This window comes from Hyla sarda, chromosome 7 (assembly GCF_029499605.1).
Source record: "Hyla sarda isolate aHylSar1 chromosome 7, aHylSar1.hap1, whole genome shotgun sequence".
Taxonomy (NCBI): domain Eukaryota; kingdom Metazoa; phylum Chordata; class Amphibia; order Anura; family Hylidae; genus Hyla; species Hyla sarda.
In genome coordinates, this window is record NC_079195.1 from 173,542,320 (window position 1) to 173,563,873 (window position 21,554).

The 21,554-nt window shown below is 43.8% G+C and overlaps 1 protein-coding gene and 1 pseudogene across 29 annotated transcripts in view; both read right to left on the bottom strand.

Annotated features, from left to right (window-relative positions):
* Nucleotides 1-21,554, bottom strand: part of KCNMA1 (potassium calcium-activated channel subfamily M alpha 1) — a 550,733-nt gene that overhangs the window by 381,751 nt on the left and 147,428 nt on the right. The window lies entirely within an intron of this gene.
* On the bottom strand, nt 19,933-20,030 carry LOC130283578 (U2 spliceosomal RNA; annotated as a pseudogene).

Consider the following 21,554-nt stretch of genomic DNA (forward strand, 5'->3'; position numbering starts at 1 on the left):
TTATGCTACAACAGTTTCTACCACAGCTTCAGCAGTCTTCTCCTCCGCCAGCTCCTGCACCTCCTCCGCAGCGAGTGGCCGCTCCTGGGATACGCTTATCCTTGCCGGATAAATTTGATGGGGACTCTAAGTTTTGCCGTGGCTTTCTTTCCCAATGTTCCCTGCATCTGGAGATGATGTCGGACCTGTTTCCCACTGAAAGGTCTAAGGTGGCTTTCGTAGTCAGCCTTCTGTCCGGAAAAGCCCTGTCATGGGCCACACCGCTCTGGGACCGCAATGACCCCGTCACTGCCTCTGTACACTCCTTCTTCTCGGAAATCCGAAGTGTCTTTGAGGAACCTGCCCGAGCCTCTTCTGCTGAGACTGCCCTGTTGAACCTGGTCCAGGGTAATTCTTCCGTTGGCGAGTATGCCGTACAATTCCGTACTCTTGCTTCAGAATTGTCCTGGAATAATGAGGCCCTCTGCGCGACCTTCAAAAAAGGCCTATCCAGCAACATTAAAGATGTTCTGGCCGCACGAGAAATTCCTGCTAATCTACATGAACTTATTCACCTAGCCACTCGCATTGACATGCGTTTTTCCGAAAGGCGTCAGGAACTCCGCCAAGATATGGACTCTGTTCGCACGAGGCGTTTCTTCTCCTCGGCTCCTCTCTCCTCTGGTCCCCTGCAATCTGTTCCTGTGCCTCCCGCCGTGGAGGCTATGCAGGTCGACCGGTCTCGCCTGACACCTCAAGAGAGGACACGACGCCGTATGGAGAACCTCTGCCTGTACTGTGCTAGTACCGAACACTTCCTGAGAGATTGTCCTATCCGTCCTCCCCGCCTGGAAAGACGTACGCTGACTCCGCACAAAGATGAGACAGTCCTTGATGTCTACTCTGCTTCTCCACGTCTTACTGTGCCTGTGCGGATGTCTGCCTCTGCCTTCTCCTTCTCTACAGTGGCCTTCTTGGACTCTGGATCTGCAGGAAATTTTATTTTGGCCTCTCTCGTCAACAGGTTCAACATCCCGGTGACCAGTCTCGCCAGACCCCTCTACATCAATTGTGTAAATAATGAAAGATTGGACTGTACCATACGTTTCCGCACGGAGCCCCTTCTTATGAGCATCGGATCTCATCATGAGAGGATTGAACTTTTGGTCCTCCCCAATTGCACCTCGGAAATTCTCCTTGGACTTCCCTGGCTTCAACTTCATTCCCCTACCCTGGATTGGTCCACTGGGGAGATCAAGAGTTGGGGGTCCTCTTGTTCCAAGAACTGTCTAAAACCGGTTCCCAGTAACCCTTGCCGTAACTCTGTGGTTCCTCCAGTAACCGGTCTCCCTAAGGCCTATATGGACTTCGCGGATGTTTTCTGCAAAAAACAAGCTGAGACTCTACCTCCTCACAGGCCTTATGATTGCCCTATCGACCTCCTCCCGGGCACTACTCCACCCCGGGGCAGAATTTATCCTCTCTCTGCCCCAGAGACTCTTGCCATGTCCGAATACGTCCAGGAGAATCTAAAAAAGGGCTTTATCCGTAAATCCTCCTCTCCTGCCGGAGCCGGATTTTTCTTTGTGTCCAAAAAAGATGGCTCCCTACGTCCATGCATTGACTACCGCGGTCTTAATAAAATCACGGTTAAGAACCGCTACCCCTTACCCCTCATCTCTGAACTCTTTGATCGCCTCCAAGGTGCCCACATCTTCACTAAATTGGACTTAAGAGGCGCCTATAACCTCATCCGCATCAGAGAGGGGGACGAGTGGAAAACGGCATTTAACACCAGAGATGGACACTTTGAGTATCTGGTCATGCCCTTTGGACTGTGCAACGCCCCTGCCGTCTTCCAAGACTTTGTCAATGAAATTTTTCGTGATCTGTTATACTCCTGTGTTGTTGTATATCTGGACGATATCCTAATTTTTTCTGCCAATCTAGAAGAACACCGCCAGCATGTCCGTATGGTTCTTCAGAGACTTCGTGACAACCAACTCTATGCCAAAATTGAGAAATGTCTGTTTGAATGCCAATCTCTTCCTTTTCTAGGATATTTGGTCTCTGGCCAGGGACTACAGATGGATCCAGACAAACTCTCTGCCGTCTTAGATTGGCCACGCCCCTCCGGACTCCGTGCTATCCAACGCTTTTTGGGGTTCGCCAATTATTACAGGCAATTTATTCCACATTTTTCTACCATTGTGGCTCCTATCGTGGCTTTAACCAAAAAAAATGCTGATCCCAAGTCCTGGCCCCCTCAAGCAGAAGACGCCTTTAAACGACTCAAGTCTGCCTTTTCTTCGGCTCCCGTCCTCTCCAGACCTGACCCTTCCAAACCCTTCCTATTGGAGGTTGATGCCTCCTCAGTGGGAGCTGGAGCTGTTCTTCTACAAAAAAATTCTTCCGGGCATGCTGTCACTTGTGGTTTTTTCTCTAGGACCTTCTCTCCAGCGGAGAGGAACTACTCCATCGGGGATCGAGAGCTTCTAGCCATTAAATTAGCACTTGAGGAATGGAGGCATCTGCTGGAGGGATCAAGTTCTCCTGTTATTATCTACACCGACCACAAGAACCTCTCCTACCTCCAGTCTGCCCAACGGCTGAATCCTCGCCAGGCCCGGTGGTCTCTGTTCTTTGCCCGATTTAATTTTGAGATTCACTTTCGTCCTGCCGATAAGAACATTAGGGCCGATGCTCTCTCTCGTTCCTCGGATGCCTCAGAAGTTGAACTCTCTCCGCAACACATCATTCCACCTGACTGCCTGATCTCCACTTCTCCTGCCTCCATCAGGCAGACTCCTCCAGGAAAGACCTTTGTTTCTCCTCGCCAACGCCTCGGAATCCTCAAATGGGGTCACTCCTCCCATCTCGCAGGTCATGCGGGTATCAAGAAATCTGTGCAACTCATCTCCCGCTTCTATTGGTGGCCGACTCTGGAGACGGATGTTGTGGACTTTGTGCGAGCCTGCACTATCTGTGCCCGGGATAAGACTCCTCGCCAGAAGCCCGCTGGTTTTCTTCATCCTCTGCCTGTCCCCGAACAGCCTTGGTCTCTGATTGGTATGGATTTTATTACTGATTTACCCCCTTCCCGTGGCAACACTGTTATTTGGGTGGTCGTTGATCGATTCTCCAAAATGGCACATTTCATCCCTCTTCCTGGTCTTCCTTCTGCGCCTCAGTTGGCTAAACAATTTTTTGTACACATTTTTCGTCTTCACGGGTTGCCTACGCAGATCGTCTCGGATAGAGGCGTCCAATTCGTGTCTAAATTCTGGAGGGCTCTCTGTAAACAACTCAAGATTAAATTAAATTTTTCTTCTGCATATCATCCCCAGTCCAATGGACAAGTAGAAAGGATTAACCAGATCTTGGGTGATTATTTGCGACATTTTGTTTCCTCCCGCCAGGATGACTGGGCAGATCTCCTCCCATGGGCCGAATTCTCGTATAACTTCAGGGTCTCTGAGTCTTCCTCCAAATCCCCATTTTTCGTGGTGTACGGCCGTCACCCTCTTCCCCCCCTCCCTACTCCCTTGCCCTCTGGTCTGCCCGCTGTGGATGAAATTTCTCGTGACCTTTCCATCATATGGAGAGAGACCCAAAATTCTCTCTTACAGGCTTCATCACGCATGAAGAAGTTCGCGGATAAGAAAAGAAGAGCTCCCCCCGTTTTTTCCCCTGGAGACAAGGTATGGCTCTCCGCTAAATATGTCCGCTTCCGTGTCCCTAGCTACAAGTTGGGACCACGCTATCTTGGTCCTTTCAAAATTTTGTGTCAAATTAATCCTGTCTCTTATAAACTTCTTCTTCCTCCCTCTCTTCGTATCCCTAATGCCTTTCACGTCTCTCTTCTCAAACCACTCATCCTCAACCGTTTTTCTCCCAAATCTGTTCCTCCCACTCCTGTTTCCGGCTCCTCGGACATCTTCTCGGTCAAAGAAATTTTAGCTGCCAAAAAGGTCAGAGGGAAAAATTTTTTTTTAGTGGACTGGGAGGGTTGTGGTCCTGAAGAGAGATCCTGGGAACCTGAGGACAACATCCTAGACAAAAGTCTGCTCCTCAGGTTCTCAGGCTCTAAGAAGAGGGGGAGACCCAAGGGGGGGGGGTACTGTTACGCCGAGCGCTCCGGGTCCCCGCTCCTCCCCGGAGCGCTCGCTTCACTCTCCCCGCGGCAGCGCTCCGGTCACGTCCTCTGACCCGGGGCGCTGCGATTCCGCTGCCAGCCGGGATGCGATTCGCGATGCGGGTAGCGCCCGCTCGCGATGCGCACCCCGGCTCCCCTACCTGACTCGCTCTCCGTCTGTTCTGTCCCGGCGCGCGCGGCCCCGCTCCCTAGGGCGCGCGCGCGCCGGGTCTCTGCGATTTAAAGGGCCACTGCGCCGCTGATTGGCGCAGTGGTTCCAATCAGTGTGTTCACCTGTGCACTTCCCTATATCACCTCACTTCCCCTGCACTCCCTTGCCGGATCTTGTTGCCTTAGTGCCAGTGAAAGCGTTCCTTGTGTGTTCCTTGCCTGTGTTTCCAGACCTTCTGCCGTTGCCCCTGACTACGATCCTTGCTGCCTGCCCCGACCTTCTGCTACGTCCGACCTTGCTTTTGCCTACTCCCTTGTACCGCGCCTATCTTCAGCAGCCAGAGAGGTGAGCCGTTGCTAGTGGATACGACCTGGTCACTACCGCCGCAGCAAGACCATCCCGCTTTGCGGCGGGCTCTGGTGAAAACCAGTAGTGGCTTAGAACCGGTCCACTAGCACGGTCCACGTCAATCCCTCTCTGGCACAGAGGATCCACTACCTGCCAGCCGGCATCGTGACACAAACACATATACATATTATTGTCAAATGCACTTATTCTTTTGCTGTACAGCAGGATTTATACAGGGGGAATAGGAGTCCAGAGGGTCTAGGATAAGAGACTAGATCCTAGCGTCAAATCTCCTTAAATTCTATCATCAAAATAAATATGTATGCTCCTGGCTTATTAAAGCAGTGAAAATGCATTTTATCAGGGTGTTGTCATGCTAGGAAACAATCCTTTTAGGATCCTCCATTGTAGAGTCTTCAAAATATGGTGAAAAAAAAAATAGTGTAGCATGCTGCACTATTTTTCCTGGTAAACGAAGGACACCGTGAAAGAAACATGATGGACCCCATTGTAGAGAAAGATGTCCATCAGATGCCAGCGGTGTCTATCCTATAATGGCTTTGGAAAATGTATATGCCAGTGCAGATGTGAACCTAGCCTAAGGCATTATGTAAATTGTAGAGATATTGCACAGAAGGCTGTATAGAGTCCCCTATGCGTCAATACTGCAGATCCTACGTGATGCCGTATGATGCCCCATCAGGTGCCACATTTATTGTTTCAGAAAGTTCGGTAACTTTATCGGAGGGGTTGTACAATATAAGGGTGGGCTTTATGTTTCCAGATACTACTGTTGGCTGGACTGTGTTTGGCAAGAATTTAACTGGACTCGAATATAATCACAGAAAAGGTGGATTGGTACTGTACCAATATGGTGGTAAAGTAACTGTGGAAGTTATATATTTATTACCTGTTAGGGGAAAATGTTATGTAATATAATTTCTTCAACAATGTGATTCGTTATAGGAATAACGTCCAATATGAATAACTATTTCAATGCACGGCTAATCCTGAATCAGTTTTAAGTGTTTAAATGGTAGGATTTCATTGGTGCTGCAAACGGTAAGTAACAAATAGCATTAGGGCATGGTCACACGTAGCAGCTTTGTTGCAGAAATCTCTGACTGAAAATCAGTTCCATTCATAGGATGTGAAATAAAAAGGATGGAAAAGCGCTCCACTGTGAAGGACAATAAGTAAAAGGAGGTGAGCCCCTATCAATGGAGTAACTCACCAGATAGTGTTGTGCTATAGAGGCCCAACACTCTTGCAGGCACGTAATCCTTTCGGATGGTTGTGATGGAGATTCCGCCTGGACATCCACCTAGGACTGCAGCTTATCCCGCCCTCGGCTAGGCATAGGTAACGTAAATTGAAGATTGTGCACTTTTCCGGTGCACAGGTGATAGGGATATTTCAGCGCTGTCCACAACCAGGGTAAGTCATTTAAAAGTATTTATTTTACATGTAACGGGTCCTTGAAACATGTAAAATAAATACTTTTAAACTACTTACCCTGGTTGTGGACAGTGCTGAAATATCCCTATCACCTATGCACCGGAAAAGTGCACAATCTTCCATTCATAGGATGTGACATTTGCATGGATTTTACATATGATCATACAGTATGATGAAAAGGTAATGGAAATATCTGTAACAAACCTTACACCTGTGAACCTACTGTACCCTGAGTAGGGTTGCCACCTGGACGGTATTTTACCGGCATAGCCGCTATTTTGGCCACCCTGCCGGTATTTTTATATTAGAAATACCGGCAATGCAGTGCTTGGTATTTATCCAACCAATCCTACAACTCCCAGAATGTTACACCATATACTATACCAGTGTTTCCCAACCAGAGCGTCTCCAGCTGTTGCAAAACTACAACTCCCAGGTTGCCCGGACAGCCAACGGCTGTCCGGGCATCCTGGGAGTTGTAGTTTTGCAGCAGCTGGAGGCACCCCTGGTTTGGAAACACTGGCCTATACTATATACTGCTATATAGTCCAACATGCTGGGAGTTCTAGTTTTGCAACAGCTGGAGGCACCCCTGGTTGGAAAACTCTGACCTATACTATTTACTACTATATAGTCCAACATGCTGGGAGTTGTAGTTTTTGTTTGGGGCAGCTGATGAGCCATAGGGCATGCTGGGAGTTGTATCAGGGCATGCTGGGAGTTGTAGTTTTCATTTGGGGCAGCGAATGAGCCATAGGGCATGCTGGGAGTTTTATCAGGGCATGCTGGGAGTTGTAGTTAGTAACTAACCGCAACTCCCGAATTTAATAAAACAAAAAAGCGACGGAAAGGTCACATCAAAACAAACATGGTCCTGTTAAAAATTACAGATCAGGGCGCAAAAAATTAGCCCTCATACAGGCTTGTATAAGGAGAAATAAAAAAAAGTTATAGGGATCAGAATAGGACAAAATTTCCCCCCCCCCCCCCCCATATGTTTATCCTGTGATGTTACACATACATATTTAATTATGCAAATTAGCATGGCTGGTATTTTTTTTTGCAAGAAAGGTGGCAACCCTAACCCTGAGGATTCAACAAACAAGGCCATTGTTTTCTTGCAGGAAGACGTGCCACGTAATGTCCTACATGTAATGTACTACACTGTAAGGGGCAAATTATGGAAACAGAATTAGCATCAAGCAGAAGAGAATTATAAAAGAAAATGTCAGCTAAACTATCATGTCCTCATTGGCACAAATTAGGATCAGAAAGATAAAGTAGTCTCCTTTCAATATCGCTGGTCCAGGACAATATCTGAGAAAGAAACCTATAAAATAGAGCTACACCCTCGACTCCTCATTCAGCCCTCAGTCGAACATTGCTGTCTGTATGAATTCCTGTTATTTGGCTACAGTGTTCTCTATTGCTGTGCATTGGATATAGTAAATCAGCAATGGTTAACAATATTTATTGAAAGAACAATGCTGGCAGAAGCTTCTGTATAAAGATTGGGCATGCAGCCGCAATGCAGATTTAGAATACAGAATCTGCAGGACCTGGTTTAACCCCTTAAGGACTCATGACGTACAGGAACGTCATGAGTCCGCTCCCGATCTATAACGCGGGGCCACGGCGTGGCCCCGAGTCATAGTGGGTCTGGCCCGGCCTCTAACAACGGCTGGGACCCGTGGCTAATAGCACGCGGCATTGATCGCGCTGCCGCGCGCTATTAACCCTTTAGACACGGCGTCTAAAGTGAAAGTATGCCGGTTAGCTCAGGGAGCTGTTCAGGATAGCCACTGTGAAATCGCGGCATCCTGAACAGCTTACAGGACAGCCGGAGGGTCCCTACCTGCCTCCTCGCTGTCCGATCGCCGAATGACTGCTCAGTGCCTGAGATCCAGGCATGAGCAGTCAAGCGGCAGAATCATCGATCACTGGTTTCCTATGAGAAACCAGTGATCAATGTAAAAGATCAGTGTGTGCAGTGTTATATTGGTCCCTATGGGAGCTATAACACTGCAAAAAAAATTTGGGGAAAAAAAGTGAATAAAGATCATTTAAACCCTTCTCTATTAAAAGTTTGAATCACCCCCCCTTTTCCCATAAAAAAAAACTGTGTAAATAAAAATAAACGTATGTGGTATCGCCGCGTGCGAAAATGTCCAAATTATAAAAATATATAATTAATTAAACCGCTCGGTCAATGGCGTGCGCGCAAAAAAATTCAATCAATAAGTCCTATCAATGCAAAAAAGGTACCGCTAAAAACTTTAGATCACGGCGCAAAAAATGAGCCCTCATACCGCCCCATACGCAGAAAAATAAAAAAGTTATAGGGATCAGAAGAGGACAATTTTAAACGTATACATTTTCCTGCATGTAGTAGATTTTTTCCAGAAGTACGACAAAATCAAACCTATATAAGTAGGGTATCATTTTAATCGTATGGACCTACAGAATAAAGATAAGGTGTCATTTTTTCCGAAAAATGTACTGTGTAGAAACGGAAGTCCCCAAAACTTACAAAATGGCGTTTCAATTATGTCTCACAATTATTTTTTTTTCCGTTTTGCCATAGATTTTTGGGTAAAATGACTGATGTAATAACAAAGTAGAATTGGTGGTGCAAAAAATAAGCCAGCATATGGATTTTTAGGTGCAAAATTGAAAGAGTTATAATTTTTAAAGGTAAGGAGGAAAAAACGAAAATGCAAAAACGGAAAAACGCTGAGTCCTTAAGGGGTTAAACACACACAAAAAAAAAAGATCTCTCTCTGATGTCCAATAACTCCATTTATTAGTCCCCAAAGATCCATATTGTGGAAGTTCCAACATCTAACAATAGATAAGAGTAAATATAATGAATTGTACAATTGCACTTCTCTTTCTACCTACTTGGATTGTGGCTTTCCTGACTACCCCTTCCCTATCATATAGGCATTGGAAGAGGTAAAAATACTGTCAGTAAATTTAGAAACTCTGAACTTCATAGTTGGAGTCAGACTGTCTCGCTGCAAGTACTAAAAGATCCTCAAGGGGGCTCAGGCTGTTTTTAGCAGAAGACAACCCCTCTTGGAGCCAACATCTGAGGCAGACGCTATGGGGGAATTTACCATTGCCTGAAGTTTTTTTTTGCCTGTAATTTGGTACAAATTTTTTGTGCAGTTAGTTTTTGCACACTTTCAAAATAGACAACTTTGGCAAAAAAAAAAAAAAAAGACTGTAAAATGCATTGCTTCATTTTTTACTATGTAGTAGACGAGATTTATTTAATGCGTCTTTTTTAATAAAGGTTCAAAAATAATGCACAAAATGTTAAAAAAAACACACACATTCATACTTCTTCTGCCTTGCCTTTGAAGAGTGACATCATACAGCAAGCTCTGAGGTGATTATTAAAGTCTATGGAGCATTTTGATAAATTTGGCGCACGTAAGCCGAAAAAAACTGCTAAAAAAATTTAAAAAAAGAAGGCTGTGAAGTGGCTGCACACAGACATATACTGATAAATATCCCCCTATTTCTTTCAAATAATCTAACAGAAATAATGTATAATCTGTCCTGTACGTGCAATGATAACAAAAAGAATTACAAAGGGGATCGAACTGGTAATTTGTATAGAGTGTGGACACTCTAATGGCCCCAAGGTACCTCAGTTCAACATTGTTAACATGTTATACAAGATGGCCACATCAAATGATATGAATGTCCTTTAAACTGTATGATGTGCACATTGGTTTTACCTGGTCAGCATCACAAAGGTTAACTTTGTGTTAATTCATCTAGGCAAACTGGATCTGTCACCACCAAATGTGATGTGTTTCAAACAACAAATATACATTTGTCTAGATGAGTGCACATTAAACACAAAAAGGAAATACCAACCAGTAAAAGTTGGCACTAAAACAACACTTGATAAGTGAAACAAGAAGGGTTATGTACTTTATTTCTCATGTATACTTTAAAAGGGTTCTCCAGCGCTAAGACATCTCATCCCGTATCCAAAGGATAGGGCATAAGATGCCTGATTGCAGGGGTCCCGCCGCTGGGGACCCCCGTGATCTTCCACGCCGCACCCTGTTAGAATCAGCCCCCGGAGCGTGCTCGCTCCGGGTCTGATTACCGGTGATAGGCTTGCATTGAGGGGGTGGAGTGTGGCGTCACAAGGGGGCGGAGCCGTGACGTCACTATGCTCCGTGATCACCAGTAATCAGACCCGGAGTGAGCACGCTCCGGGGGCTGATTCTAACAGGGTGCGGCGGGACCCCCGCAATCAGTCATCTTATGCCCTATCCTTTGGATAGGGGATAAGATGTCATAGCGCCGGAGTACCCCTTTAAATTACCCACTAACTATGAATAATTCTTTGCAAAATAACTCTGATCAGGTTTTATGATACATCACTGTCTTGTTCTGGTTCTTCTTCTAGATCTTAGCTGTACAAATTCTTGAATGCAGTCATGTGACATGTTATTCCAATTGTCTAAATATTAAAACATGAAGACATGGGTGTTCAGACAGATTGCTAGGAAAAGTTCTGAATTTACTACCCAGCTCACTGTTCTCGGTGCAGTATGATAGTATGTCCAGGAGTTCTATACATGTATACGGAGCACGCCTCCTTAGCTGAGCAGCTCTTCTGACTTGTTTTAGCATTCATTAAAGGGGTTCCCTTGTTTTTTTTTTAAATCAATTGGTGCCAGAAAGTTAAACAGATTTGTAAATTACTTCTATTAAAAAATCGTTATATTTCCAGTACTTATCAGCTGCTGTATGCTCCACAGGAAGTTCTTATCTTTTTGAATTTAATTTCTGTCTGACCACAGTGCTCTCTGCTGACACCTCTGTCCATGTCAGGAACTGTCCAGAGCAGGATAGGTTTTCTATGAGGATTTGCTCCTACTCTGGACAGTTCCTAAAATGGACAGAGGTGTCAGCAGAGAGAACTGTGGTCAGGCAGAGAGGAAATTCAAAAAGAAAGAACTTCATGTGGATCATACAGCAGTTGATAAGTACTGAAAGGATTAAGATTTTTTTAATAGAAGTAATTTATAAATCTGTTTAACTTTCTGGCACCCGTTGATGTAAAAAAAAAAAAATCCAGTGGAGTACCCCTTTAAGAACCTGATACCCAGACCCTGACTGATGAAAACTTTAGACATATCTCTAAGTCACACCAAAAGTTTTTGAAATTATAGTAATGCTTTAAATGTTCAGAGCCCATAGTCACCTTTCCAACCGTTTTTGTGTTGTGTGTATAAATTCTCATGTCACCTATTATTTTTATTATCCCACCATGCTTCTGCTGTACCAATAATTTCATCATAGCAGTAATCCAGCATTATCAACTTCACTTAATTTATTTTAGCTCTTCAGAATCCTATACTTACACTTTGGAAATTCCCTTAGTAAAGAACTAGATCCTAGCCAGTAATGTGATAAACAATGCAAGTAATGTTTAATAAGAGTTAAACAATGCAAGTAAGGCTAAATTCACACAGCTGTTGGTTCTCGTCCCGATATTCACCCGTTCAAGTAAAATAATGGAACATGAAAAAAACTGGTTACCAACGGGTGCAAACGGATTGCAAACTGGTCTTGTAACCCTTTTCTTTTTAATGGTTGAAAACTCCAATATTATATCCGTTTGCATCCGTTTTAATCCGTTAATCCGTTAATTCCTGGTTCATACCACCTCTTCTGAGCATGCTCAGAAGAAAATAGAGGTGAAAAACAGATTGAAATTAACGGGGACAAACAGGTACATTAAAGGGAAACCCGTTTGGAACCCGTTTCCCATAGACTTCAATGTTAAACTTAAAAGACCCGTGTTTCACCCATTATTTTTGACGGGCAAAAAAATTGTGCATGGAACGTCTTTTGGCCGTCAAAAATAACGGGTTAGAAACATAACTGGTGCAAACGGGTGATAAAGGACTGTAAAAAAATCCCATTGAGATCAATGGGATCCGTTTACAGCCCTTTACAACCCGTTTGCAAAATTAGCAAACGGGTTGCATAACGGGCACATTTTTGACGGGAGCAGGCGGCTGTGTGAACGAGCCCTAATGTCTAATAAGAGATAAACAATGCAAGTAATGTAATGTCTAATAAGAGTTAGCTCACAGAATTGCAGACTAATGGATTAAAGGAATTTCACCATACAGTACATTGATTCTTTACAGTGCAAATTATTGCAAAGTGTTAAAGGAATTTTTGTTTTTGTTTTTGTAAATAAAGCTTAATAATTGTATAAAAGGGACATAAAGTGATGTTCAAGTTTTCTGTCAATAAACAGAAAAATTAAGCTAGCTAGACATAATATTTGTCACAGCTACTATAGCTGTTTCTAGTCTAGACAATTCTCTGTGGCATCACAACTTCTTCTCCTGTCCTAAGAGTTTGCTACAATGTATTCATATGAATGGAATCAATAAAACTATAAAACAAAATTATGATGAGGAATTCCACTAAAATCAAGGAACATACAATTAACAACAGTTGCCTCCAACAACACCATAAAATATGCAGAATAAACCAACTGAAAGGGCCAGACTGTACTTAGTCTACTGTCAACAGCAATACAGTACAAATGTAATACAAAAAAAGAATTACTAAATAATTGTAAAGTGTACCTTCCAAGATGTGGGGATAGGTGTCCAGAGGAGTAGAGGTATTGGTGGGGAGCAGTCATTGACTAATGACATAGATGCACCAAGCTACTCCTACTTGTTCAATCGGCCAGCAGAGCTCTCACCCTAAAATAGTGGTGACCCCTGCCCCATAATATGTCTAACACAAGGACCTATTGACACCTTTAACATACTTCTAATGGTTTTCATCCAATTCAGGACTTATCAGGGGAGTTATTACACATAAACACAATAGAGTGGGTATACAGCAAATTCAAACACCACGTCAGTGAAACTAGATCCAGTTTGAGCAGTAGCTGGTACAAAGCACATGACTAACTGGCCTCAGTAAAAGCATATGGCTATGAGACTATGACTTACCTCAAAGAATAAGGCTTTATGTTTGTGAAAATAACTAGAGATGTACACTGAGAGCCTCCCTGCATCAATTACTACTTGCAAAAGAGAAGTTTATGTCTAAAGTATCCATTGGTCAAGTAGTTCACAACCAAAACTGGTGATAATAAAGGAAACAAATGATTAGTGAAATACAAGAAGGTATTTTTAAAGGGAGTACTGCATTGAAGGACAACTTATCCCTTATCCAAAGGAAAGTGCATAAGTGTCTGATCGTGGGGGTCCCAGCAATCGGACCCCCTGTGAGCAGATGTTTATCCTCTATCCTGTGAGCTGTATTCATGTGTCTCCACTTCTTCCATAGAGATGACTGGAGGGCGCGATGAGAGCCGGAGTGCCATGAAGAGGATTGCAGGGGTCCCAGCGGTGGGACCCCCCCCCCCCCCTCAGACACTTATCTCCTACACTGCAGTACTCCTTTAACCCGAACAAGCATTAGTACATCATATCACATATGCCAACTAAAAGTGTTGAGCTTCAGATGAATAAAAATAACAATACCCCAGGTTAGCCATAGAATGAAAAGAGATACAAACTATTCTGCTACAACAGGTCAGAAAATTGGATAACATTATAAGTAACATGCAAAATTCAATTGTTCATTAGGCCTATTGGGGGGGGGGGGGGGGGGGCGACTGTCTGCAGCCGGGATCTCCATCTCATTTCTTTCTGCAGAATCAACCTGTCCAAATTCCCACCACACATTGGTGGCCTAATACATAAAATCTATCTCATTCAAATCCAAGCTCTCCCCAAATCGCACAAAATCTTCCTTACATCATCAAACGTGCCTATAAGCCTATTTGGTTGACATATGGGGACTACTCATCCCCAAACACTAGAGACTCCTCCCACCAGCCCAGGATGAGATTTGCGTGAGTGGGGGGCATAAGGACTCCCCATAGCCATTCCCCATACCTGGTAGCCACTGGTTAAAGGGGTACTCCGCCCCTAGACATCTTATCCTCTATACAAAGGAGAGGAATAAGATGTCTGATCGCCAGGGTCCCACCGCTGGGGACCCCCGCGATCTCTCCTGTTGCACCTCCGTACATCTGCAGCCTGGAGCTATGTTTGCTTCGTGGCTGATGACAGGCGATACAGGGGACAGGGTATCGTGACATCACGGCCCCGTCCCTCATGACATCCCACCGCACCCCCTCAATGCAAGTCTATGGGAGGGTGCTCCCATAGGCTTGCATTGAGGGGGCAGGGCCTGATGTCACAAGGGGCTGGGCAATGATGTCATGATACCCTGTCCCCTGTATCGCCCATCATCATCCACGGAGCAAACATAGCTCCAGGCTGCTGATGTATGGTGGTGCAGCAGGAGAGATCACAGGGCTCTCAGCGGTGGGACCCCCATGATCAGACATCTTATCCCCTATCCTTTGGATAGGGGAAAAGATGTCCAGGGGCGGAGTACCCTTTTAAAGAAAGAAAATGTTATGGGTGAGCATGAGTTTTTTTGCAATTCCATTACAAAGTCACTATAGTCTTGACATTTATAGTCTTATGTTCTTAAAAAATGTTAAACTGCATACAGGCCCTGATTATGCAGGAATGATGGTTACAGTGGCTCTATGTCTATGCTGGCCAGCCAAGACTCATTTTCCAGTGCCATCCCGAAATGCCAGACCAGTGACAAAAGACAGCAGAATTTTGGGCAACACTATCTCTGCTAGAGACAATCAGGTGTTCTTTCAACGTAGTGGTACCCTTGTGGATTTTAGGCAATGCATATAGTTTCACCTTAACTGAACGTTTAGGAATTAAAAAATCAATTTCCTCCTAACTCTTGTTTGGGTGTAAATGCTCTTTCCAAAATCTATTTGAGTGTACATAGATGTTTTGTAGCAGGGTCTACCTCTTAAACGTCATAAAAGCCCAGTCCCTGTGGAGAGTCATTCACATGTTCACATATCGATCAAAGTCCATCACCATCACATTCATCCCAGGAAATGTTTCTGATACAACACAGTGCAGAACCCAAAATAGCAAGAACATTGTGACCTAAGAACTGAGCAATCATCTTAATCTAGCTGATGGGTTTTTTTTTTGTAACATAGTAAGGCTGTAAAAAATAGCATACTCTATGTCCATCAAGTCTAACCTATGACCATACAGTGTTCAAGAATATAAATCAATCCCAAAGAGGAAGAAACAAATTGAAGCATGTAAAGTGAAAAAACCCAGAATAACAACCTATATCACGCAATCTAAGACTAGTTTGTAACTAGGCTCTTCTTTTCCATTTAACAGACATCCTTCAGTTTCTATTGTTGCTTTTTTTCCCTTGTATTGGGCTACAGCAGGAGGCAGCAAACTTCGAGACAGGTTCCCAAGGATAAACTTGCCACGCTGGACTTTTTGCAGCATTCCAGAAACCATGTGCAGCCCCAGTTCCAGTCACCAACATAGCCTCAGACCTCTCTGCCTTACAGTGTACACCAGAGGGCTCCCAATCCAAGACGTAGAAGGCTCCTCAGATCATATGGGAGAGGGCTTCTCTAGGCCACCACAGTTTTCTTCAGCTCCGCAGATTGTATTGCTTAAGGAAATTCATCTAAATGTTCTTCCCGATACTATGTAACCTGGTACCATAACACACATCTGCCTAGAAATGTGTATGGGGTTGCCCTAGCATTACATAAATCCCTTCGAGCAGAAGTTCTAGCGTTAGACATTTATGAGGAAGGGAGACATATATTTTTTTTATTAAAGTCTGACTTACAGGACATATTGTAACAGTGGCTTACATTTAATTCCCAAACGGTTTCCAGGTGTCTTTTAAGATGCAGTTCCTCCATGCCAAAAAGCATATGATAGGTTCCACTGGGGGCTCTTGGGGGCAACTTTTTAGTACACATGCATAAGATCTCGCATGGTTGGCAGAATAATAGCTCTATACCACAATTTCAAATAAGTTAGACAGTAATGTATTCAATGGCACTAGGCAGAGGTGTCTCTTCTTCCCCTTTCTTCATCTTTTAGTAATGGAATCCTTGGTCAATGCTCGTAGACAGAATGGCCCTGATTTACTATTGTACACCCGGCCTTTTTTATCGAGTCGTGTGCCAAAATGTGTCGCACTGCGTCACAAATTGTGTCAACACCAGAATTTGCGTAAAAATGTTAAAAAAAGCTAACCAACTCTCCATTTTTACTAAGAAAACCTGAAACGGGGTGTGACCACCAGGAAATGGGCATGGTCACTCAAAAGGGGGCATGTTCTCGACATTTTCTAAAAGTCCCAACATTTAATGTTTCCATAGAAAATGTGGTAGATTTAAGCTCTGGAAAACTCGACGGCTCAGAGCAGTTGTAAAAAGCGCGAAATGTAGGGAAACATTAGTAAATACTATGGAAAAATACCTGTGGGGAAACAAAACCCACACAGAAAACTCCACTCCACTCTGAGTAAATCAGGGCCAATGTCTCCATCCAGGGCATTTGGGTGGGTCACATGAAACATGAAAGTTATATTTATTCGCCAATGATCTCTTGATCTGACTGCACTTAGAACTGTGTTGCCAGTGGTGATGCTGGAACTTGTCACATTTAGTTACCTTTGCAATATTAAAGTTAACCTTTAAAAAAGTTGACTCAAGGCTCATTTCCCTTTCTGGTGGCAAGACTCTGCCATCAAATATCAAGGGACTATTATTCCGGCCAACCTAGACCAGGTCTTTGACTTAACCCCTTAAGGACACCAATTCTACTTTGTAATGACATCAGTCATTTTACCCAAAATTCTATGGCGAAACGGAAAAAAAAATCATTATGCGACAAAATTGAAGAAAAAACGCCATTTTGTAACTTTTGGGGGCTTCCGTTTCTACACATACGTATATGTTCCGTTTCTGCATATACATTTTTCGGTAAAAATGACACCTTATCTTTACTCTGTAGGTCCATACGATTAAAATGATACCCTACTTATGTAGGTTTGATTTTGTCGTACTTCTGAAAAGAATCATAACTACATGCAGGAAAATGTATACATTTAAAATTGTCATCTTCTGACCCCTATAACTTTTTTTATTTTTCTGCATATGGGGCAGTATGAGGGGTCATTTTTTGTGCCATGATCTGAAGTTTTTAGTTTTTAGTAAGTTTTTGTATTGATCGGACTTATTGATCGCTTTTTATAAATTTTTTGATGATATAAAAAGTGACCAAAAATACGCTATTTTGGACTTTGGAATTTTTATAATTTGGGCATTTACGCCGGCAATACCACATATGTTTAATTTTATTTTTATTTACACTGTTTTTTTTTTAATGGGAAAAGGGGAGTGATTCAAACTTTTATTAGGGAAGGGGTTAAATGATCTTTATTAACTTTTTTTTTCGCTTTTTTTTTTTCAATGTTATAGCTCCCATAGGGGGCTATAACACTGCACACACTGATCTTTTACATTGATCACTGGTTTCTCATAGGAAACCATTGATCGATGATTCTGCCTATTGACTGCTCATGCCTGGATCTCAGGCACTGAGCAGTCATTCGGCGATCGGACACCAGGAGGCAGGTAAGGGGACCCTCCTCTTGTCCTACAACTGTTTGGGATGCCGCAATTTCACAGCGGCGATCCCGAACAGCCCCCTGAGCTAAGCGGCATTAGTTAAGTTTCACTTTAGATGCGGCGAACAACTTTGAACGCAGGTCTAAAGGGTTAATCAGTACCGCATGATCAGTACCGCATGCTATTAGCCACGGGTCCCGGCCACTGTTAGAGGCCAGGCCCGACCTGCCATGGCCCCGGGTTATAGAACGGGAGCGGACTCATGATGTACCGGTACGTCATGGGTCCTTAAGTGGTTAATTTACAAACCCTGAGTCTCATCTAACTTAATTGAGCGGCATACCTATTTCGTGGTTTGGTAAGATAAATGTTCTTAAAATCGATACCCTTCCTAAATTGCTTTATTTATTTTAGACTCTCCTGAGCAGGATGCCCCGATTTTACTTTGCTTGTTGAGGAAGATGAAATCTCTGTTTGTCTGGGGACATTCTCAAGCTTGGCTTCGACACTCCTTACTGAACTGTGTTAAGAAGACTGGAAGGTGGATCTGACGGACTTCACCCTATGCCACAGAGCCACTGTTTATAGCTGTGTTTTGCATCTACTCCATAATAGCTTGTTAAAATTCTGTGTTGAAATGACCCAGATGAGGGGTGGTTTGTCTCGTGGTGGGGCAAGGTGGAAGATTTTCAGAACTGCCCCCCCTACTGTCTAACCTGTTGGACATCTGGGGCATCTTTGCTCCACAAATAAAACTTTTCTCGATTTGTGACCCATTAGTACCAGTATTAGGGAATCAGTTTTTTCCTCCCTAATATCAGATTCTACTTTTCCTGTCTTTTTGACTCCTATAACAATGTTAAGGGATGTCCTTGATTTAGCTGGTATTAAGAACTTTAATGGCCTCCGTGGTTTGCAGGTCGGTGTATACCTATCTTTGCCCCTTTACATTCCATCTCACTAGTATGTTGATCAAGAAATGGACTATATGATTATAACACAATGGTACAGAACTCCTGTATGTTAACATAAAGTATATCCTCTTGTTTCTGATAAATGCTGGCAGTGTTCTGAGGCCCTAGGGTTAATGTTGCATCTAAGGTGGACCTTTCCTCCAATAGTAGGTATGAGAGATCTATCTGGACATTACGCCCAAGATGGAAAGAATCACCATGCACTGTAGACTGTAGATTATCAGACAGCACTCCTGATTCATGTGGTACACAAATAGGATCCTGCTCTGTACAACAATGGGCTTAAATATCCACAATATTGCATGTTTTAGTCAACAAGTTTTATCAAGCATTCGGATTGCTTCTGGATGTGCAGTCAGGAAAATAAATGGTAAAAAGTGAAATAGTGAAAAGTGCTTTTTTTCCTTAGCAACATAGTCGTCTATACCTGTATTACCTGTCACTGTTCCTTTTTCTTGAATACACATTCAGAAGCAACTAAATGTTTGATAAAGGCCGTTGACCTAAACATCATAGGTAATGTGGATTGCCAATAAATACTTAAGCGCTAAATTATTTAAAACATTTTTCTCCGAGGCAAGTGCTCTCTATCATCCAAAGTGCAAGAAAAAGTGCAAACGTGTCACACTAAATTAACGTGCACAAAAGATGCGGTCTATAGCTAAGCCCTTCTCCAACAGGAGAGAGGCCCCTGAACAAACCTACCCGTCACCTCCGGGCCAAAAGGCACCTGCAAGGATCCAGGTATCGATGCCCCTTTACGCCGAAGCTACTAAGGGGCCACAAATGCACCTGGCTTCAACCTAGGCGTTAACCAAGGTATCAGTCAAGGAGCCATATACTGATGGCATCTTGACCGAAGCCAAGATACCCAGAGGTTGCAGGGAGGTGAGGAACCAAATAGCCACACACACCTCCCCTAGACCGCCAGGAGGGACACCCAGAAGGGCTACCGCATCCTGACAAATCCTGTGTACAAACAAAACACGTAAAGTGGCACAGTGACATACAAAAAGAATAATTAAGTGGATAAGTGCAAACATACTGCCCGGGATACCAAGGGTGAGTGCCAAAGGTGAAGAGTGTGTGGTGTGGTGCAGTGCGTTCACTCAGTGAGCTATAACACCCAGTGAGATTTGGCACCTCAGAGTCACCACTCCCCAAGGCACAAAAGTAGCTTGGCTCTAGACCCTCCCCGCCTCAAGGCGAGACCCGGAGGAAACAGGTCACATCAGGGCAGCCATTGAGCTGGCTACGTGGCACCAGCCCTGGAACACCCCGATACACCTGCACCTCCTTGTAGCCATCCATTCATACCAGTGGACTGCCTGATAAGAACAGATACTACACTTGATCTTGGCCAAAAGGCCAAGAAGTGCTAAATGAGTGGGAAGCTTATTATTATTAGCAGAATCAGTGCTATAATGCATCTGAGATTGTAAGGGTAACAATGGCCAAGACCACCACCAAACACATTGACATGACATAAATGTCACTTTTGGATCAACTTTAGTAAAAACTACCATGCTTATAAATGTGCAAATAATAATGGGACAGGTGATCTCAGACTGAAACTGTAGTTGTCCTGTTAGGCCCAGTACTGTTCTAGAGACTGTGCAGCATGCACTGAGAGAATTTATCATGCAAAAGGTAGCAGCTACACACCACACTGGCAACACTATTGTAGTGCTGTGGTATTCTGTGCGAGAGGGGGTGGTTCATGGAAGCCCACAGGTTGCCTATGGACATATGGTCTACATAGGCACTCCAGCGTAGACCCCATATCCCCATTGGAGAATACTAGCTCTACCCATTAAAAGGAAAACTGTCAGAATAGTCACCCAAACAAACCAGGGGTACTGCCTGGTAGTGCGGGTGACGCTGAGAAAAACGATGCTTACAATGCCTGGTTCCGTTGTTACGTTCGTCTGATATCTCCTTCTTTCTGAATATGCAAATTAGCAGTAAGTGGCACGGGCGGGGTTATGATTCAGCCTTCGGGCACTGTGACGTCAGCGCTGTTTCTTCAGCTTTCGGCCCGGCTAATCATTATTCATTGCCTCCCTCCACCTCTCCCCCTCCTCCCCGCTCTGTAATCACGTTTACTGCGCATGTGCAGCTTCCTGACTATACCCGGAAGCAGCCTCAGAGCGGCTTCATAACAGGCTTTATAACTGCTCTAAGGCCGCTTCCAGGTGTAGCCAGGAAGCTGCACATGCGCAGTAAACGCGATTAAAGAGCGGGGAGAGGCGGAGGGAGGCATTGAATAATGATTAGCTGGGACGAGAGCTGAAGAAGCAGCACTGACGTAACAGTGTCCAAAGGCTGAATTGTAACCCCACCCTTGCCACTTACTGCTAATTTGCATTTTCAGAAAGAAGGAGACGGATCCAGGCATTGAAAGCATTGTTTTTCTCAGCATCACCAGCACTACCAGGCAGTAACACTGGTTTGGGTTTCCTTTAAATTAAAGAAGAAACTCCAATCTATCGTGAGTTTTGTTCTAGCATCGACAATATTCTTGTATTTCAACCTAATTTAAATTGAGGCCTGCAAGCTCCAAGGGTGCCACAGAAAACTGAAATAGATTGAGAAATAAATAGAAGCAATTAAATAGGTTAATGAGGAGAGACGGTAGGGAATTTTTCTACTATCTTTGGAAGGAAAAATAAATCTTCTCTTTAGTCCCTGACACTATTATAAGTTAGCATACATTTAAAGAATCATTCTGTTGAAAGCATACATATCAGTCTAGGTGATTTATAAGAGTAAATAATCATGTATGTACTTGTAATAACAGATTTTTCTTTTGTAACACTGTTACTCCGGTTACTCCGATGGAATTTTTTTTTTTTTTTTTAATCAACTGGTGCCAGAAAGTTAAACAGATTTGTAAATGTCTTC